This window comes from Lissotriton vulgaris, unplaced genomic scaffold (assembly GCF_964263255.1).
Source record: "Lissotriton vulgaris unplaced genomic scaffold, aLisVul1.2 SCAFFOLD_2117, whole genome shotgun sequence".
Lineage (NCBI taxonomy): Eukaryota > Metazoa > Chordata > Amphibia > Caudata > Salamandridae > Lissotriton > Lissotriton vulgaris.
Window position 1 is genome coordinate 319515 of NW_028249141.1, and position 21444 is coordinate 340958.

General features: G+C 45.2%; 1 long non-coding RNA gene across 2 annotated transcripts in view; it reads left to right on the top strand.

Annotated features, from left to right (window-relative positions):
• The window catches only part of LOC147663690 (uncharacterized), a 378141-nt gene that overhangs the window by 271261 nt on the left and 85436 nt on the right, over positions 1 to 21444 (top strand). Inside the window, exon 1 of one of the 2 annotated variants that reach the window (XR_015305254.1) lies at positions 10826 to 11027. The exons of the other annotated variant lie outside the window; for it this stretch is intronic. This is a non-coding gene — a long non-coding RNA (uncharacterized LOC147663690). Of the gene's footprint in view, positions 1 to 10825; positions 11028 to 21444 lie in introns of those variants that run through there. 2 annotated transcript variants of the gene reach the window in all.

The window sequence follows — 21444 nt, forward strand, 5'->3', positions numbered from 1 at the left end:
AGACCTGAAGGGCTTGATCTGCTCTCACTTGTCACCAGGACTGAAAAGTGGGCTCCAAGGATCAATTAGATGACTTCCTGCATGGCTACAGGTAAATCAAAAGATGCAAGAGGCCTTGCCTGTAGTGACCAGTTGGACTGTGCTGGTGGACTCTGCTGGAGTAGGTCCTGGACTCCAAGTGTTATCCCTGAAGTCCTGGGAGCCTTGGAAATGGGACATTTTATTTTTATGTTGGGACATTTTGACCTAAGGAGGCCAGATCTAACAATCCAAGGCTATATGCCCAAGGTGTGACGTATGCCAGCAAGAAAATAGGGTTGGTCATGGTCAGAGCTTTTTGCTGCACCAGCTCAAATATCCAGTTTCCGGGTGGATCCACATCCACCGCATCTATTATTCCCTTTTTCACAGCATAAAAACACTGTTTGTGAATGCCTGTTTTTACATATGTATGTACATTAAGGCCAGACCCTTTGCAAATGCTTGTTTCACCTTGAGAATGCATATCAATGTCAGAAAGGCTAATGTCAGACCTGTCAAACGTTGGGGTGTTCTTCACCTTAAGTGACTAAGATTGTTCACTTTACCTCCGCTAACCAGTGCCAAAGTGCTTGTGCTCACTCCCCAAAACATGATTTGATTCGTATATGCCTAATTGGTATATTTATTTTACTTATAAGACCCCTGTAGAGTGGTGTACCATATACTCTGGGCCTGTAGATTTAAAATCTATGAGTGGGACTGCAGCACTTATTGTGCCACCCACCTAAGTAGCACCTTAAAACATGTTCCAGTCCTGCATTACAACCTGAATAATTATAGCTCAATATTGTTTGGGTAGTAACTCACCAGCCTATCACAAAGTAATGTTAGGATGCAAGTAAAAATGTCCCAACGCATGTAAACGTAAGAATGGTTTAGCGCAACATAAATGCATATCACCAGCAGTATAAATGTATGTACGGTTTGGGTGCTTCATTACCAGCAACAGTAAGAAATGTCTGGGAGTAAATAGGTTTACTAGGATATTTTAAGCAGAAGTGCCCTTAGCTAATCACATTTGGCACAATTGGTTGTCATTGTAGTTTGGTGATGGTATCCCCTTTTTAGCCTAATGTTGTCTGGATTTGGCAGTGATAATTGTGACATTCATACACTTTAGTTTCATGAGTGCTAATTGTATTTTGGTTCGCCTGGTGTAAGGGTTCAATTAGTCTCATACAAGTCAGTATCACAAGTGCTTATTGTATTTTGGTTCACCTGGTGTATGGGTTCAAATAGTCTCAGATACATAACAGCAGTCATTATATACTTTATATTGGTTATTTGGCTCTGATTTTTTTTCTGGAAGGACTGATTTTAGATATCATCACCCAGTCCCTAATTTTGATTGATGGTCTGAATTGAAGTAACATGGCCGTGGCTGCTGACTTTCTGTTCTTTTTATTATTTCTCCATTTACTAAAGGTGCCCTATATATGTATTTGTCAGATTATTTGGCTTTTCACTCACAAAACTATTTCTGTCCTGATGATTGCCCTTTGCACCTGGTGGCTGACCACCCTCGGAAGCCCACCTACCCCCTCAGATCACGCCAAGAACCTCGGCCTCGTAACTCGACTCATCACTCACCATGAACCGACAGGTCAATGTCGTCACCTCCAGCTGCTTCAACACCCTCCGCATCCTCGACAAGACCTTCAAGTGGATCCCCCCCTGAGTCAAGGAAGACAGTCACCCACGCACTCATCACCAGCAGACTCGAGTATGGAAACACACTCTACGCCGGTTTTGGAACTGGCACTTTTGCAGGGTTATCTCCAAACTTTTTGCTTCTTCCTCCCTTTTTTTCCTGACCCGTGGTTGTTGGCAATAGGACTCTGGGTACTTTATCACTGCTGATCAGTGCTAAAGTGCATATGCTCTCAGTATAAATTGTTATTGTGATTGATTATCCATGATTGGCATATTTGTTTCCCAGTACGGCCCTAGTAAAGTGCACTGGGTGTGCCAGGGTTGGTAAGTCAAATGCTAATAGTGGGCCGGCAGCACTGATTGTGCCACCTACATGAGTAGCCCTAAAATGGTGTCTCAGGCCTGCCGCCGCAGTGCCTGTGTGGAGTCCGTGAACTACCATGTCCTCCTGGGCACTGTCCCCACTGGCCAGGCCTAACCCTTCCCTTTCTGTGCACATTGGTCACCCCTATGGAAGGCCCAATGTCCCCCCTTGGGCAGGGTGCAGTGTATGTGAAAGGTAGAGCATGTACTTGTGCAGGTGACATGCTCTGGTAGTGAACTACAGCCGGTTTTGTTTTTCACTATTGTAAGGCTATCTTGCTCCATAGGCTATCATGGGGGATGCTGGCTACAGTGGCTACCAGCATTTCTTCCCATAGGAGCAAGATAGGACATACAAGTCTAGTATCCATGAACTCAGAATTTAATAACACATCTTTTAGGAAAGGTCGTTTTTAAATCCTGTGTTTGAAAACAGCAGTGTTAGAAAGTTGCTGTTCTCTTGTCTGACCTTTCTGTGTGCCTTGGCCTGTTTGTGAATTGACTGTCTGGTTTGAGAGTGACAGGGGCTGGGGATTCCACAGGAGGCTGGCTGAGTCAGCCCTAGGCTGAATGACTGCATTTGCAACTTGAGTCGTGGGAGGAGATAGCACCTGGGCCTAAATAGGACAGTGACCACCCCCACAGTGCTGGCTCCACCCCCTGTGGTGCGTCTGATGTCTCTGCCCTGCACTGTGAAAGGAGAGAAGGAATCATGTCAACAAAGTGCTAAAGGGCTGTGTTTTCCCTCCACAATTCTGGCTCCACCTCCTGCTGGGCGGCTGACGACCCTGCCCCTCTCTCTGAAAGGAAAGGAGAAGCCAGGAAAACAAAGTGCTCAAGGAACACCCAGAACTGGTTCAGACCGGGCTCAGAGCCCTCCTTCACAAAGGGAACCAAGACTTTTAGGGGTATAAGTACAGGACCCCTGACTACAGAAAATTAGATCATCCTGGAATCAAAAAGGAACCTCTGCCAAGGAGAAAGCTGAAACTGAAGAACGAAGATTGTCCTGCTGTTGCCATGCTGGGTTGCCCTGCTGTTGCTTTGCTGCCGAGGGGAAGGACTTTGCTTTGTGCTGTGTCCCCTTGCTTGAAGGAATTTCCAAGGGCCTGAAGAAGAGCTGGCTCCCTGTTTTGAAGTCCCAGGAACCAAAGGACTTCACCCCCAGCTTCCCTGAGCTCTACTGAGAGAGTTATGTCCATCCTGGAGTGCGTGGCCCATGTGTGGTGCCTCTGGAAGTTGTACCTGTGTTGGGAAGCTGGAAACCAAGATTTAAAGACTTTGCTACAGAAAAGTTATTGCATCGCTTGCTGCGGAGCGCATCCCCGACAGTGCGAGGAAATTCCATGCCGCTACGGAGGTAGAGATCATCGCAGCGCCTGATGCTGCTGGCAGAGGCGTTGCATCCTTAGCTAGCGGGAAAATCACCATTGCTGCGAGCCACATCGCAGAGCCTGTCTTCGCTGGGTGAGATCGCCGCACCGCCTGCTTGCGGACCGCATCATGTTGCTGCGAGAGTCGTTGCAGAGCCATTGCATCGAGGAGCTGTGAGAGAGAGCTCGTCGCTGGATCACGCATCGTAGCCCCGGAGATCGTCGCAGCCCCAGAGATCGTTGCAGCCCCAACGAGATCATCGCATCATGCCTTTGCGAGGGTAAACATCCTACGGAACCTACTCACCGGATTCCATACAAGTCATCATCTTCCTCCCCATACAGACCGGATTTCGTCGCCACACGCCTGCTGCTGCAGCGGGGTTGTCGCATCGCCTCCCCAGGGTCTCAGGAGCAACACATTGCTTGTTTTCCACCGCACCAAACTTCTGTTTTGGAACTTTGTCGCAACTAAAGGTACTGTGGCTAAAACGTGACGTAACTGTGAACTTTTCACGCAACTGTGGATTATTTTATCGCAACCTTAAGAACTCTTTTGCAACCATATTCTTGAACTGTGTATGTTGGATTTTTGTTGTTTTGGTCTTGTGTAGTTTAGATTAAATACCTTTTATTTTTCTTAACTGTTTTGGAGTCAGTTTGTGGTGTTTTCACTGTGTTACTGTGAGTTTTGGTACAAATACTTTACACATTGTCTCTGAATAGCCTTGACTGCTCATACCAAGCTACCAAGGGATTGAGCAGGGGTTAACTCAGAGAGTTTCCTCCTTACCCTGACTAGAAGCAGGGGTCCCTATTTGTCACAAGTACCAACCTGTGCCAACTAGAGACCCCCAGTTTTAACATTGTTGGTCAGCGGTGAGATTTGAACTTATATTTGTACTAGACCCACAGTGATTGGTGTACATCACTAGTGAGTGCAGACCACTACGCCACCGCATACTACGGTTACGTTTTTTATTTTTGGTTCTATTTTTGATCGTTACCCTGAAAGAATCCATGCATCATGTCTCCGAATGGTATACCAGCAACTGATGTTGCAGAACTGGAGTTTGATATTGAAATGTTAAGTGATTACAAAGTAGGTCAACTCAGGAAGTTCTGCAGGAGCTTTGGATGTCCCATGAAGCGCCGCCACAAGAAGGAGGAGCTACATGAGGCCGTAAGGGTCAGGTGGGACTGAAGGGTTCCTTAAGGGAACACCAGGTTGGGAGCCTAGAAGGTGCTAGTAAGCCATTTGAGGAGGATCTCCTAGAGTCTGTTGAACGGTGAGTACCTGTAACCAGGCCTCCATCAGTTCTGGTGTCTGGCAGTACCCCTCCAGTTGGGAGGGTGCATAAGTCCAGACTGAGGGGTGAGAGGGGGAAGGAGTCCCCAGTGGGAGAACCAGTGGGTCAGGGACCAGTCAAAAGGGCTGGGTCTACCAGGAGTAACCATGGTGACACCACTTCTGCCCTGGGGGATCTTCATGCACTGTCAGGCGGACAGGGGTCTGGAAATATGTGCCAGGCAGACTGTCACAGGACACATGAGTCATGTGTCACCCTCAAGGGGGTACTATGTGAGTCCCCAGAAGTCCTGGTGTGCCAGGCAAGTGCACAACCGTAGGTATTCGACCCTGGGTTGGGAGACCAGGTTCAGGATCTGCCTGACCTGGGAGGAAGGACTTCTGTAACCAGTGTCCTGACCACTTTGGTTCCCAGGGGTACCCCTCCAGAAGGGAGGGTGCAGCGCTCTGGAAGGGGGTGCAGAGGGAGGGAGTCCTCGCCTCTGCCCCTGGTGCAACCTGAGGGTTTAGACCCTAGGTTGGGAGACCAGTTGCTGGAGAGAGGTCCTGAACTGGTAGGAGAGTTGTGTTCTGAGGGCGCCTCTCCTGGTAGGAGAGTACGGGAACCCAGAAGGCGGGGTAGGGAGAGGAGAGCCTCGCCTGTGAGCCCTGGTCAGCCTGAGGGTACAGACCCTGGGCTAACGGACCAGTGTCAGGATGCCCTACCTGACTTGGCTAGAGGGAGAGTGGAGGAACGGTGCCAGGCACCTGGGGCTACTGCCCCCCACTTTCTGATGCCAAAGAGGTTAGAGAGGCATGACAGGCATAGGGCCTGGCTCTCATCACTGACAGCTGTCAGTGACCACTGTGGCTGGTTGTCCTGGTAGACAGAGTTACTCCCGGGATGGGGGCAGGAGTCACACCTTAGGGGTGGACTGGGCCTCACCGTTGTGTTGGCCAGGTGGGTACTGTCTACCAGTGTGGGCACATCTGTGAGTGAAGTCCTGGTGCGCCGGGCAAGTGTTCCACCACAGAGGTTGGTCCCTGGGTGGGGAAGCCAGGTTCAGGTGTTGTCTGACCTGGAGGCTTTAGAACCTAGGTTTGAGGGCCAGGTCCGGGGTGGCCCCCCTTACCTGGAATACCAGTTGCAGGTTAGAACCCCTGAACTGGTGGGTGAATGGTGCAGGACACCTGCCACAGGTGCCCTGACTATTCTAGAAGGGGTACCACTCCAGGTGGGAGGGTACAGATCCCCAAGGAAGAGGAGGACCGGATGTGGGGAAGCTCACTCCAGCCTCCTGTCCAGCCGCCGGATACGGGTCCGGGACAGGTGGGTCAGTGCCAGGATGTTATACTTGACCTGACAGGAGGGAGAGTGGACAAAGGGTGCCAAGCACCTGGGGCTACTGACCCCCACCCTCCGACGCCACAGGGGTTTGAGAGCCCTGAGAGGCATGATGCCTGGGTCTCATCCCTGATCACTGTTAGTGGTCACTGTGGCTTGCTGTCTGTCTGTTGGGACATACCTGTGAGTAAGTTATGGTAAGGTGGTGGACAGGTGGTGTCCACAGGTGAGGAGAAGGGTTCCACATGGATTGGCATGGTGGACCCTGAGAGTATGGATAGAGTGATCCAACTGGGTTCAGGACGGCGTAGAACAGGAATAGTGCCCTGCTGTTTGGGCCAGTCTCTGTGTTCTATCGCCTTAAGCAGGGAATCCCATCGAGGTATCGTTTGGTCTACCCTGGCTTTAGGCTGGAAGGGGGTTGTGTTGGAACTGGCCCTTTTTGCAGGGTTATCCCCAAACTTTTTGCTTCTTCCTCCCTTATTTTTCCTGACCTGTGGTTGTTGGCAATAGGACTCTGGGCACTTTACCACGGCTGATCAGTGCTAAAGTGCATATGCTCTCTGTATAAATTGTTATTGTGATTGGTTTTCCATGATTGGCATATTTGTTTACCAGTAAGGCCCTAGTAAAGTGCACTGGGTGTTCCAGGGTTGGTAAGTCAAATGCTACTGGTGGGCCTGCAGCACTGATTGTGCCACCCACATCCCTAAAATGGTGTCTCAGGCCTGCCGCCGCAGTGCCTGTCTGCAGTCCGTGAACTGCCATGTCCTCCAGGTCAGTGTCCCCACTGGCCAGGCCTAACCCTTCCCTTTCTGTGCACATTGGTCATCCCTATGGAAGGCCCAAGGTCCCCCCTTGGGCAGGGTGCAGTGTATGTGAAAGGTAGAGCATGTACTTGTGCAGGTGGAATGCTCTGGTAGTGAATTACAGCCATTTTCATTTTTCACTCTTGTAAGGCTATCTTGCTCCATAGGCTATAATGGGGGATGCGGGCTACAGTGGTTACCAGCATCTCTTTCCATAGGAGCAAGATAGGACATACAAGTCTAGTATCCATGAACTCAGAATTTAATAACACATCTTTTAGGAAAGGTTGTTTTTAAATCCTGTGTTTGAGAACAGCACTTTTAGAAAGTTTCTGTTCTCTTGTCTGACCTTTCTGTGTGCCTTGGCCTGTTTGTGAATTGAATGTCTGGTTTGAGAGTGACAGGGGCTTGGGATTCCCCAGGAGGCTGGCTGAGTCAGCCCTAGGCTGAATGACTGCATTTGCAACTTGAGTGGTGGTAGGAGATAGCACCTGGGCCTGGATAGGACATTGCCCTCCCCCCACAGTGCTGGCTCCACCCCCTGTGGTGCATCTGATGTCTCTGCCCTACACTGTGAAAGGAGAGAAGGAATCATGCCAACAAAGTGCTCCAGGGCTGTGCTTTCCCTCCACAATGCTGGCTCTACCTCCTGCTGGGCGGCTGACGACCCTGCCCTCTCTCTGAAAGGAAAGGAGAAGCCAGGAAAACAAAGTGCTCAAGGAACACCCAGAACTGGTTCAGTCCGGGCTCAGAGCCCTCCTGCACAAAGGGAACAAAGACATTTAGGGGTAAAAGTACAGGATCCCTGACTACAGAAAATTAGATCATCCTGGAATCAAGAAGGAGCCTCTGCCAAGGAGAAAGCTGAAACTGAAGAAGCAAGATTGTCCTGCTGTTGCTATCATGGTTTGCCCTGCTGTTGCTTTGCTGCCAAGGAGAGGGGAAGGACTTTGCGTTGTGCTGTGTGCCCTTGCTTGAAGGAATCTCCAAGGGCCTGAAGAAGAGCTGGCTCCCTGTTTTGAAGTTCCAGGACAAAAGGAGTTCACCCCCCAGCTTCCTCTACTGAGAGAGTTCTGTCCTTCCTGGAGTGTGTGGCCCATGTGTGGTGCCTCTGGAAGTTGTACCTGTGTTGGGAAGCTGGAAACCAAGATTTAAAAACTTTGCTACAGAAAAGTTATCGCATCGCTCGCTGCGGAGCTCATCCCCAACAGTGCGAGTAAATTCCCGCCGCTACGGAGGTCGAGATCGTCACAGCGCCTGTTGCTGATGGCAGAGACGTCGCATCCTTCACTAGCGGGAAAATCACAATTGTTGCGAGCCGCATCGCAGAGCCTGTCTTTGCTGGGTGAGATCGCCGCACCGCCTGCTAGCGGACCGCATCACGTCGCTGCGAGAGTCGTCGCAGAGTCATCGCATCGAGGAGCTGCGAGAGAGAGATCGCCGCTGGATCGCGCATCGTCGCCCCGGAGATCGTCACATCCCCTACGAGATCATTGCATCGTGCCTTTGCAAGGGTACACTTCCTATGGAACCTACGCACTGGAATCCATACAAGTCATCGCCTTCCTCCCCATACAGACTGGATTCGTCGCCACACGCCTGCTACTGCAGCGGGGTTGTCGCATCGCCTCCCCAGGGTGTCAGGAGCAACGCATCGCTTGTTTTCCACCGCACCAAGCTTCTGTTTTGGAACTTTGTCGCAACTAAAGGTACTCTGGCTAAAACGTGATGCAACTGTGAACTTTTCACGCAACTGTGGATTATTTTATCGCAACCTTAAGAACTCTTTTGCAACCATATTTGTGAACTGTGTATGTTGGATTTTTGTCGTTTTGGTCTTGTGTAGTTTAGATTAAATACCTTTATTTTTCTAAACTGTTGTGGTGTCAGTTTGTGGTGTTTTCACTGTGTTACTGTGAGTTTTGGTACAAATACTTTACACATTGTCTCTGAATAGCCTTGACTGCTCGTGCCAAGCTACCAAGGGGGTGAGCAGGGGTTATCTCAGAGAGTTTCCTCCTTACCCTGACTAGAAGCAAGGGTCCCTATTTGTCACAAGTACCAACCTGTGCCAACTAGAGACCCCAGATCTAACAGCCGGCATCACCAAGCCCCTACTCCGCAAACTCCAGACAATACAGAACACCACCGCCAGACTCGTCCTCGGCATCCCACGACATGAACACATCAGCCAACATCTACGAAGTCTCCATTGGGTCGCTATGGAGAAAAGAGTCACTTTCAAAATCCTCACCTACAAATGCCTACACAACATCGGACCCAAATACCTCAACGACAGAATCATCTTCCATATAACCAAAAGAAACCTCCGATCGTCCAACCTCGCACTGGCCGAAACCCTGCGCATTCACAGAGCCAGAGCAGACGGGAGATCCTCCTCCCACATTGCAGCCAAGACCTGGAACGAGCTACCGGCAGACATCAGATTTGTCCCCTTCCTGAACACCTTCAGGAAGACCCTCAAGTCCTGGATTTTCGGCTAAACAGATATGCGAACCCCCCCGCCCGCCAGCGCCTTGAGACGCTCATGGGTGAGTAGCGAGCTTATAATTCCCTGATTGATTGATTGATTGAATGACTCTTGGGGTCGAAACACCAACAACGCGGTAGCTGAGTCAGGTCAGAAAGGGGCTAGTGACGCAGAGCACCGGTTTCTCCTTTGACACAAGAACCTCTGTGGAATACTTATATGCCAGTCGCAATGATGTGTCTATCCAAAATGTTTTGTGGTCGCAGTCATACAGGCTCTTGTCATTTGGAAGCCTGTAACCAGGCTAAATGCATTGGATGCACCTATTAGTACTTGGTGAAGAAGAAATGTATTTTAAAAAGTCACAGAATCAGCAAAAGAACTTATCTGTTTCCTGTATTCACTCCTCAAAAGAATACTCTGTTTTATTATAGCTCAAGAAAACCCTGAGCATATTATAAACATACGCGTTCACGCAGGACACAGCTGTGTGCTTGTGGTATTCAATTGCGCTGTCAAACGCTTATACATTTAAGTCAGAATTTCTCCAAGTTAATGGATTCACTGAGACTGCTCACCTTGAAAAGAGTGAAGCCACCACTTCACTGTTTCCGAGCTTTTCTCTCTGCATCTCATGAACTGAGAGAAATTCCGAGTTTAATGTACGCGCTTTAGACAATACAGTTTAAATGATCTCAATTTATTTGGTTCATGGCGACGATCAAATATATATAAAAAAGGAGATATTCATTACTGTGGGTTGGTGTGGATGAGATACACACAAAATATTATTCATGCTATGAATAAACTTTCATACACCTTTACCGTTAATAAAAAGCAAAAGATATATTTAATCAATAATTAAATTGCCAAAATAAATTGCAGATATTAGGGTGCAGATAGTTTGTTGTGGATATCTGCCACACCCTCAAGGAAATATTTATAGCTTTACTGTCTGCATTAAACCGTTTTATTAATGTTATATCGTGAAATGTGGGTCAGGAAGGGGCTAGTAACGCAGAGCACGCGCGTTTTCTGCCGTGACTCAGTAAATTAAGGCTATAGTTCAGCATCTTCAGGGGCCAGTTACTTCTTGGTAGTCTCGCTGTTAATTGCAGCGCTTAGAAACAGCAAAACTGTAGTATGAAGCGCTGCATACAATGACATTATTGTTAGCTAAACCTTGCCGTCCCTAATCCCAGGTATTAATAATTTAGTTGTCCGTCCACTGAGCAGTTTTTTTGCTTCGTGGACTTGACAGTAACACACAATGACCTGCAAAGCTGTCAGCAACACAAAACAAGTTATTCAACTTGGCTGAGGAGGGAACAGGTATGACCGGGGCCTGCCTGCGCAGCTGAGCACGCGGTGAAAGGGCCCCCTCTCAGTGTAACCGTTTCAGGAAGTTACGCTTGAAAATATGTGAGAGCCCCAGGTTCACTTTGTGGCGGTGATGCTTTGACAGAGCACGGTGGATGCCGCTCTCGACGCACAGAAGCCTGGCTGTCCTGTGCCAGTGGGGTCTCGCCCTGCGCTGCACCCTCCTGTGCTGCGCTGCATTGTGGGATCTGGGAGCAGCTGCGCTCCGTCATGTAACCTAATTTAAAGAAGGGCAGCTGTCTAAATCCAGAGTTAAACGCTAGTTGTTCGAGACGCCTAACAGGTAAACATCACGTTAACTCTGAGCTACCGTGTCTGTAGGTGATATTATTCGAAGTATAATAACCTGTCTAGTTAAGCATAAAACCGGGGTTTCAAGGGGGATGAAACAAGCATTTGCAATACAATAGGTCTCGCATTAGGAAAGTTTGAGCTACTGGTATTGTAAATGACACATTTTTTATTTATGTGTTGGTTTTGAAAATAGCGAAATTAATAGCTTTGTCATTTACAATGCCCATAGTTTTAACTTTCACAAATGTGACACCTATAGCATTTGTAATGTAATATGTGTTGTCTTTACGTGACTTTGATGTATTGATTTTACAAATAACAATGCTTTTATTTTTTAAAATAATTATACTTAAATAAAAGCTTTTGTAATTTATAATGGCAATAGCTTAAACTTTTGTAAATAACTTTTGTGAAGATTATGTTCAGTGTATTTTATTGTGACGAAAATCCAAGAACAGAAGTGAAATATTAACATCTTTTGTAACATGTGTAATAAAGCTTGAAACATTGAGAGAAATTATTTGAACCAGTTGTTTTTGAATGGTTGCACAGACTCGGATTGCAAATGTTCCCCTACTTTGAGAAGCGAGATCTCCAGAGACCAGCCCTAGGTGTGCCACAGAGCCCGTGCCAGAGTGACTGCACACACACCGCCTGCTCGCTGGTCACGGGGCACTGTTCTGCCCTTTAAATAGAGTGTATTAGAAGTTAATAGTTCATTACATTTTAGGAGCCTCTTAATGTTCCGTTCGGTGACGGGCGCATTCCAGCGCCTTAATGAGTCGAGAGCCTGCCTCAGGGCACACTTGGGCCGGAGACACGGGCAGAAAGGGATAGTGTGGGAAGAAAGAGCGATCAGGGGTGGGCAAAAGAAAGGAAGAAAAGAGAAACAGGGAGGAAAAGTGGTAGGTGACGTGAAAAAAGAAGAAATGGCGCAAAAGAGAAGATAAAAGGGGGTGCATTAGGGACGAAGGACAGAAGAGGAAAAACAAACAAGCATGGAAAGATAACAAACAGGGGGTGGAATAAAAAAACAGTGCAATAAAGAGCGAGGGGTGGGAGGAGATACAGAAGTTGAGAAAACGGGGACGGACGCACGTAGAAAACAGAAGAAAAGGTGGGGTAGGGAGAGAAGGAGGTTAAGAGGGACAGAAAGCCTGGAGATGGGCTCCATATGATGATACACCAATGGTAGCCTCAGAAAATGTGGAATTTATGGCGCTCACTGCTGTATATTGATAAAATGTGTGTTATAACAGCATCAAGAAAGATCATGATGCTTTTACAAAAATTCATGCTAAAATAGCACGTTCTTTAAGAAAATGTAGCATACCATCATACATCAAACACTGAATACAAACATGTCACATTGTTCTTGTTGTTTTGCCTGTCACAGCAAATAGTCAGGAGTGAGCGCCTAAGTCAGTGTGTCTTGCTACTGGAATTAGCACCCCCTCCATGTGAGAACCATTTTCCAGTGGTTTCCTTACCATAGCTACCATGTGCCCGTATTATCAACACAAGGAGCCATGCAGGTTTCAATTTGACAAAAGATACCAGTAGGTCAAAAAGAAAAGAAGGTAAACTGTCTGAAAATATGTGTTGATTAGGGAACAGTCACAAAGTCCATACTTAGATGATACGTGGTGACCATCAAATGATTCCCATCAGATACCCATCCTGTGCCGCCCCACATCATTTGGGATCCTTCACCCGAAGGAAGTGATGTACAACCACTAGAGATTAGGTGAACTGTAACCTAATCAAGTGGAAAAAACTCAAATGTGATGGCTTGGTGTGTGTGGCATGAGGAGGGTAAGAATGACTAGCAGTGCACAAAATGTGTTAAAGTAACAGTGTTAGAACAGTGAGTGATTTTAAGATTGGGTTGTGGAAGTGGATTTTTTTTTTTTAATAATATCCTATCCACACCCAACAATAAAAACAGTGCAAGGTAGTATTAAACATATAACTACTCAGATGGATTAAAGGTCAACATGTTTCTGCGGTAGATGGAGTCTTGAGATCTCCTCCTGCTTCATCAGGACCTTGTGTAAATGCTACTGCGTAATGTGAACAATTAATAAAAGTGAAATAAATGTCACCTGAAATTCGCCTGTTCAGACAATCACGAGGGACGAACAAACAAATGAAAAACAAGAGAAACACATAATTATTGTCAACAGTTTACAGGACACATAGTGAATGTGTTATTTACTTAAAGCCAATCATTGTATTGGTCAGGGGGTCTCAATAAATAGACCAAAAGATGTAATTGCCCTTTTATGTGGGACCTATTGAAAAGATACATTTATCTTTACTCACCCAATATGTGGGGAATATACGCTCCACCTCACCTGGCTACAGCTCAGGTAAAAACGGAGCACCGCTCTGAGAGAGAGAAGGAGGAAGGAAATAAAGGAGGAAAGATGCATAAACTGTAATCATAGCATCTATATTGGTAGCACGATATTTAAGACAGATTGCCCAAAGCATTTATGTATAGAACGTATGTTACATAATTAGATGAGTGCCTGGGTATGTTAATCGATGGTAGCTAGTTAGTAGAATTGTCACCCATTCATTTGCACCCGCTTATAAATGATGTCTATAGAATGAGAAGAAAGAAAATTGTCTTCAGCGCTTAACTTTACTTATGTCACACAAGGCTGCACATTGCTGTTCAAGCTTGTAAGTAATCGCATGCACATCTTGCATGTTTAAATCTATGAGGTAATCGAGAGACGATCAAACAGCGTGTCTACAACACCCCACCCTTGCAAAAAGGAGGGTACGAGCTTTATCGCCTGATGTGTCTCCTTTCCTCGATGTATTTAGAACACAACCACACACCCCCCACCCTGCTTACCTGTCCGTCGGTACTCCGGACATCCGTCTTGGCTGTCATGGAGGGAGGTACCTTGACGGACAGGAAGCGGGTCTATATCCTTCCTGGTTGCCGAGCATCAAAGACGCGATTGGAGGAAAGCGTCACGTGGTGTTGCATGAAGAACAACATCACGCAAGGCAACGTGGTGGTTACCGGCTAGTAAAGGTCGACCCTCAACATTACTACCAGCCTCAGAAACCAGCATTCCAAGTGCTGTTGGCATAAGCTGGGTGTGACAGGCTGTCACACCTGACATGAAGCCACGTGGCAGTGTATGTAATGCATTCAGCAAACTCTGTAAATAGCTTGCACACTGGCTTGGGCTCAGTACAGGCTAAGAAAAGCAAGCATTGGCATAGCCAATAGGTCTTGCCTTTGGGACCCTATAAGTGTTCAGCCATGCAACAGTTGATGTTGTTGCACCATGGATATTGTGCTGCATAACTAAATACTTATAAGGTCCCAGAAGAGAGACCTATTGGCTATGCCAATGCTTGTTTCTCTTTGCCAGTGGAATCTTAATGATTAATGGAACCCCTGAAAACACACACTTCTACTATTTTTTGTGTGAACCCCATTTCTGAAAGTTTGCCATCATGTGGGCTTCAATTAGCAGAAATTTGATAATAAAACTCAAGATTTTAGGAACAAGGAACCCCAGAAGGCTTGTCCGGGGTCCTCAAAAATCCTTAAGACAACACTGACTGGAACAGTTAGGCTAAATGTGCACTGTACAACTGATAGAGCGCGGGGTTCACCTGCCTCAATTACCATACTCACCTGGGCCCAAAAATATAGTAACCACTTTGAAACACATGAAAACCCTTATGCTATACCAGGTTATTATTCACTTTACTCTTAGGACCTTAACCTATACCTTGACTTACCAATCCTTGTCATCGGTACCTAGAGTCCTAAGGGATCAAGGGAGTTAGCAAGAAAATAGATAGTTATAATAACTTTTCCTATATAAAATAACCACCGACGCAGGAAAGGTTTAAACACTTTATCTAAGGAAATTCATAAATGTTAGAGTCCATTGGATTTCAATCAGAGCCTTTTCGATCAGAAAGATGATAACCAAGTTAAAAATATGCAAAGATTTTTGTGCGACTGTCTTTAAGCATTAGGACATAAGAAGGGTAGAAAAAAGGAAACAGCCCTTTGACATACCCATACAAATTTATATTTACCTAGATGGTGTGAAGACCAACCCTGGCCAAGGGCTGGGACCAAGAAACAGGATTCCCAATAGTTCAGATACCACCAGAACCAGGACAGGTGTAGACCAATATGGATCAGGATTAGACAGATGCAGGTCAGGATGGGTACCCCCAGCTAAGTGCAACGCCAGCGTTACACCCCTCTCTGCGGCTAACAGTCGGACCCCAATTGGGTAATCGAATTTCCTCCAGAACCCTGATTGGGTTATCAAATCTTCTGACAGAGTGCTCCGCCAGCACCTCTGCTATCGATCGCCTTGAGTGCGTTGGGTCAGTGACAGGTCAGCTATTCGGACAAGTCGGACAATCTAACTAACTAAGCGTACCTTAGATATACCATTTTCCAGGGCTATGTACCACCCCCCAATGTTGCCGATGTGTGTATCCCCAATTTTGATTGGCCAAAAAAAGAGGAGAGGTCATCACACCATGTCAGTATGAGATCATTTCTTTTAAATATTCAAATTAACGTTCCCTCCCATAACTTTATTTTCACATGCACTTTTATGCCACCCAGCATTGGATGTATCAAAAAGTAAGTTCCTTTGATACATTTCAGCTTCCTCTTGCGAGGTCACAGGTCAGGCTCCCAGGCATTCTGCAGTCAAGACCGTTCTTGGCAGTGTGTCAATGCCATGACTGGGGACTCTTGGTCTCTTCTGCACAGTTGCGGAAAACGTCATCATAGAAGAGAAACAGTTTTAGAACAAAGAATAAATCAACATTCTGTATGCCACTTATCTCTACACTATTCCCATTCATTTTATTTGAACTACAGCATTATTTTTCATGCGAAACAAACATGGTTTAGTAGGAGCAGCAGCAGGTGCATTAGCAATTAGTCACATGTAGCAGCCATATTAATTCTAGTGTGCAGTTGCAGAAATTCCCCCCAAGCGTAAGAAGACGTCACACCACGTGAGTGTGGTAGACGCATGCGCAGTAAAGTTCCAGCGTTCTGACAGCCATTTTAGTACATTTGCGTTATGGTTAGTAAAAACACATATGCGAGCTTCCCCTAGATACTAGAAATGTCGTGTGGTGCAATTTATTAGTAATACGAAACATGACAACCATATTGGTAAGTACTTTTATGCGTTATTCGAGAGTGTTGATCCAAGCAAGTTTCTTTACGTACGAAACCTTGCTCCATCACAACACAGGTTAACAAAGTATAAAATATATGTAAATGTGCAAGAATGCTAAGGCGTTCAGTGTGCTTTAAACCTGTACGGAAATTCATTTGCATTAGTTAACACAAAAAAAAGGTATATGCAAAATTACTTCTCACAGGGAAATCACTCACAAAGGTGGAGTGTCAAGTATGCGGTAATGACTCTTCCCTCCAGGAAAACGTTAAAGCCACCTGTCTACCATCGACAAGCCCAAAGGCAGACTCTGGAGGCCAGGAATTTATTGCTGAGGCTTTAGGGGTTTTGTGCAGTAAAATAACTGTTAGCTTGGAGGCTAAACTAAAAACCACTTTATGAACGCCTGGTGGTTATCGAGGAAAAACTTTGCAAGTTGAAATTATTCTTGTCATCTCGGTCTTTGAAACTTACCCTGCTCTCTCCCCCTGGTGCAGGCGTCATTTCTTCGACAAATAGCTTTGCCAGCATCCCTGAGTCCAGCGACCAGGCGCCCATTCAAGTCGGGAGCTAGGACAAAAGTTTTGACTAATCCTGTGTTTTCTGGCAAAGAGCGAGTTGATTCTCGTGTCAAAATGGAGGTAAAAAAGGTAGCGCTGTTGGGAAAATGGATTGTACACTTTAATTGTCGCATCTTCCTACAGAGCCTTGCAAATATGTGGTTGTACTGTCTAATGTTTTTACACGTGGCCGCTAAGAATGTTGATTCTTTTGCTCAACTTAAAAACAACGTACTCTATTGGCTGCATGCAAAAGCCAATTTCCCACATTCAGCAGCATCTAACATCTTGATGGTCCATGGTCCTTTGAAAAAGAGTACGCTAGGCGATTGTGTACGTGTTGTGTAATTCTAAACTTTAAGCTCTCCATTCTTGCATTCCTCCATTCTTGCACAGAATCTGCTGTTTAGCCAGTGCCCGCCATGTGTGTCCCAAACTGCTATTACCCTTTTTCTGTTGTGGTAGTTTTTTTTATCGACCTCTGCATACGGCACCTGTGTTTTCTGTCCACCAAGATAGACTTTGTCCTTCAAGTAGTTTAAAGCACAAGCTGTCATTTGGTGTGATTGACTCTAACTGATGTTGATTGACTGAAGCCATTTTGTAACATTGGTTTTTTTTTCTCCCCATATCATATGCCAATCCATTGCTCCTTGGTACTTAAGCCTCTTTTGTTGGTTAATGGCTCAGTCCATGCACAGTTTGATAGAGCTGGTTCCCCTTCATCTCCTGGGCCATCGCTACAGTCCTCATTTATGAACCATGGTGATGCTCCACAATCAACTACCACTGCAGTCCGGGTTGGCTTACTGTCGCCTGCAGAGTGGCATGTAACTACCCTGCCTAACCATTCTGTTTCATTGTCCTTGTATCCAGACACATTAGCTACTATCAGCTGGAACATTTCTGAGTTAAGCCCAAAATTAGAAAATCCAGAATGGGGTCAGTTTATGGACTCCTACAGGGTTTGTTTTCTCCAGGAAACATAGGTAATTGACAGGGTTTTCGGAAGTGGCTATTGTGTCCCGACCAATAGGTGCCCTGTAGGATGTCCACGGGTGGGTCTGCGTTTTTTGGGTAAACACTATGTTGAACTGTTCTGTAGCAACCCTACATATTGTCTCATTATATATGCAAGGTTTATTCATTATCCCTATAAAGGGAATCCCTCTTCTATTGATTATCTACAATCGAGCTTTGGTAAATGGAAGGGGTCTCCAACTTAAATCTATTGAATGGGATTTTATCCCTGAATTCTAAGTCACATTATGCTATTTTGGCAGGTGACCTAAATTTAACTTATGAACCATATGGAATTGCTCAAGATTTGTGCCATGATGAAGATCTTGAATGAAGCATTCCAACCAACATGAGGTATCGCCTTTCAAAGGCTTCCATCCAAATGGTCTTCCTTTAGCTTTTGGGTTGTGTGCCTGTAATGGCCATTCACCATCTCATGTCCCTCCTATGTCTTCTTTTAAAAGAATGGCTTATTCTATCGGTATTGATTATATTATCTTAAATCTTAGGATATGGTGGCTGATGGTAAACATGAGCAATCTTGAGAGGGTAGAGAGCGATCAGAATCCCTTGGATCTTACTGCAAAGGACCTAACTCCTTGTGAACCATTATTTATTTCTCAGCCCCATAGCCAAATTCTGGAGGTCACTAACAACCGTAGGAATGTGAAGTGGGAAGCTGTTTGCTCTTCTCCTGAGGTGTAGCAGTATGTACACTGATGTTGCTCCACATATGACGGCAATGCAGAATACTTGGAGAAGTAATATATGATTGTCGCTGAGCACTCCAACTTATTTTTGGGCCTTAAAAACGTTTTCCTCAATAGTTTTAGAAAGGTTTCTGACAAGGCTAACCAGGCTGGGTTGTTGACTCATCAGTGCAGAGAAGCCAAGCACTGCCTCCTTACAGCTCTAAAGAAAGGAGTAAGACACAAGATTAGGGACTGTAGAGAAATCTATCGGTCTCTTTTAAGGCAAGCCAAAGTAAATTGAGGAAGAAATAGAAGGATGACCGCGTAGAAACTTCTACTAATAATGAACTGATGACATGTTGATGGTTAGTGAGACTGGGCAATGGGAATTTACCAAAGCCAAATGAATCATCTATTCTCCCAAGTGAAAGGGTTACCCATTCTGGCAACCTGTATTCCTATTTGTGGGAAAATACCTTTTTTGTAGGATCGGTGAGGGATACTTTGTACTACTGAGTCAACTTCCACCAGCCTAGACAGCTGCAGCTGTCTCTTCTAAGAAGTTGGGTAAGGCATCAGGCATGGATAAGATCACAGTGGATCATTTCAAATCTGAGTTCCCTAGATTAATACGGTTTCCAAAGCTATTTTGGCTGGTCCAGCAATCCCTGCATCGTGGAAGGGGGCAAAGACTGTTGCTGTATTTAAAAAGGAGGCCTGAATATTTTGTCTAATTATCATCCAATCAGTCTCCTGGGCAATTTACAAAATATTTTTTGTAAACAGGTACTGGAGAGATTGTTAGACTAGATTGGGGATAATCATATTCTTTCCTACACCCAGGCAGGGTAAAAAAAACTGTTCTATTAACCAGGTCTTCCACTTTTTGATAATCTTGGGGGAGGAGCCCATTTTGTGGCATTTATTTATCTTAAAACTGCTTTTGACCTGGTCCCCAGAAATAAACTCTTGGTGGGTTCTTCACGAGCTGGGAATTCCTGACAATATATATAACATCATTGTGCGCCTCCTTGAGGGAAACTTTGCCAGGGTTCGTTGTGGTGTGAATGGTGAATTATCTTATAACATCGCTATTGATAAGGGTGTTAACCAAGGCTTGCTAAAACTAGCGTTGGTTTGCTAACCGTTGTTGATAGATTTAACACATTTTGCTTGCTGTACATCCTTGAAATCATTGCACTAAAAAACAAGCAGATGACTTATGTCAAGAGGAAGAGGGTGAAGGGACCCATTAACCTGGGTCAGGAAGTGCTGCAAAGTGTTAAGGAGTTTGATTACCTGGGGATCCTTTTGGCTGACTTGGGGTCATGGGCCTCATAGATTTTGAAAAGTTCACTCTTGTAAGTCCATAGAGTTGCGGCCATTGTTAGACTTGCAAAAAAGGCATCCTGATATCTAGTTATTCCAGCTATGGATATTTATGAAGCCCAACCTAGGAAGGCAGCTACGTATGGCACAGAGTTAAGGAGACACTATATGGGTTCCTTGAGGACCAGCAAGAATAATTTTATAAAAGCTTTTACAGGCGTGGGAGGAGGTACCTCTTTAGTTACACTTAGTTTAGACGTTGATCTCAAACCTGTTATTACGTTTGCTTCATTAAAGCCATTACTTTATTGGGTCTGCATGGGCTGTTGAGGAATTACCTTTCTATAGAGAGGGCCTTGCTGACATTCTCAACATACCCAGCATTAATCAGATTAAGTGGCTAGCCTATGTTAAGAAATCACTCTATGATCTAGGTTTAGAAAAATTCTGGGAAGAGCCTTCCTCCATTAAGCTTACTGCAGATAATATTGTTCAAACTAGATGGAAGTTATTGCCCACAATGAATCGTCTAGTTCTACAGGTAGTTGCACAAGGCTCTTTTTATGCCATAAGAGTGTGCCCAAGGCTGAGAAGTGTCTTCATTTTATTTGTCCATGGTGTGCGCTCGCACTTTACTTACAATTTTAGGTATGGTACTTTGCTGACTGCTGTGTGTTCAGCAAAATGAGCTCCCCTACAGGAAAAGTCTGCCTTGTGCCAGGCATTCATGCTTTCTAAGACACTGAGGAGAATATGTTCTTTTTTTGCCCATATTATGCTAGACCTATGTCCAGGTGGACTGTTCCTTTGTGTCCCCTGTTGGGGATGTTGAAGATGTCACATCGTCCTTATGCTTTTAGAATTGGTAAAAGTCATTCCACCAGTGTAGTAAAGACTGCAAAATCTAAATTTCTCCTTTCTGCGTGGTTAATTAAATGTAAAATGGCCTTGCGATTAACTACAATTAAGTAAGCCCAGGAGCTTTTATATCTATAGGAAGATCGGAAATAAAGTGAAAGCATTCAACTGCAACTGCCTGTGGACTATAACATTTCTGGCAACTGCTTTGGGGATCATGACCTTTGTTGCTAGATTTTCTATGTGCATTTTGCAATGGTATGAAATGGTTTGCACAAATCGCAGTGCGAACAGTATGTGCAGTGATTTGCTAGTTATATGATTACAGCTAATGTTTATTCTATTATAATTCTGCAGGCCGTTTTTTTAAACTTGTTTAACCATATTTTTTAATTACATTTGCTTTATTTATTTTTTGGGTATGTATTGATGCATTTCTTGACAATGGAACATTGTTAGAAATTCAGTTTCTGATTGGCAGAGGTATACACCCTGTCCAAGCAGGAACCACAATACCAGTCAAGGTAAGTCAGAAACACACCTTAAAATAACCTATGCTCACCCTTTGGTAGCTTGGCACAGAGCAGTTAGGCTTGTGATGCAATTTGTAAAGTATTTGTGTAACACACCAAACAGTAACGCAGTGAAAACACAACAAAAAGACTCCACACCAGTTTAGAGAAATAGAGAATACTTTTGTAAATAAAACAAGACCAAAATGACAAAACTCCAGTCAGTAGAAATTG